This window comes from Penaeus monodon, chromosome 36, assembly GCF_015228065.2.
Source record: "Penaeus monodon isolate SGIC_2016 chromosome 36, NSTDA_Pmon_1, whole genome shotgun sequence".
Lineage (NCBI taxonomy): Eukaryota > Metazoa > Arthropoda > Malacostraca > Decapoda > Penaeidae > Penaeus > Penaeus monodon.
In genome coordinates, this window is record NC_051421.1 from 11,896,174 (window position 1) to 11,896,883 (window position 710).

Genomic DNA, 710 nt, shown 5'->3' on the forward strand with positions numbered 1-710 from the left:
CCAAGGTTGCCTGAGGCGCGATGATGACCTCGAGCTTCCGCAAAGTTTTACTCCTTCTTTTTAATTCAGTTAAAGTATATCGCGATATTCCTTGTATTTTTATTGGTAGAATGAACGTTCTTCTGGTATTGCACGGTTGGATTTAGTTATCGAAGGTAATATTTTAGTCATTTGCGAATGCTTCCGTGTAGACACTTGTAGGTCATCATCACATGCCATTTCTAGGTCACCTTTGTTGAATTAATTACTATGCCCACTATCGTTCTATTATCATTGCTTTGTTTTTGTTCGACTATCACACCATCATCCCAATATTTTACCTTCATTCTAAAAAAAAACTCTAGCGATCTCTTGTTGCTTAATTTTTTCAATCATTATTATTCTATCTCTTTCTATCACTATTATTTTACTGTCATGATACTATTCTACTGTTATTCTATTATCATATTCATATCCTAATTCGATTATCATTACATTTTCTTATCATATTCTACCATTAGTATATTCATTCCATTCATTTATTTATGAGCGACTATAATCAAGACCATCTAGAGATATAATTAGCCTTCCTATAATACTGATTATCCTGACATATCAAGTGGCAAATAACTGAATAAAACAAATGCAGGATATCATTTTCAAAAGAGCATAGAAATGAATAAATGGATAAAAAAATAAAATGAATAAATAAGTAAATAAATCTGCACAGA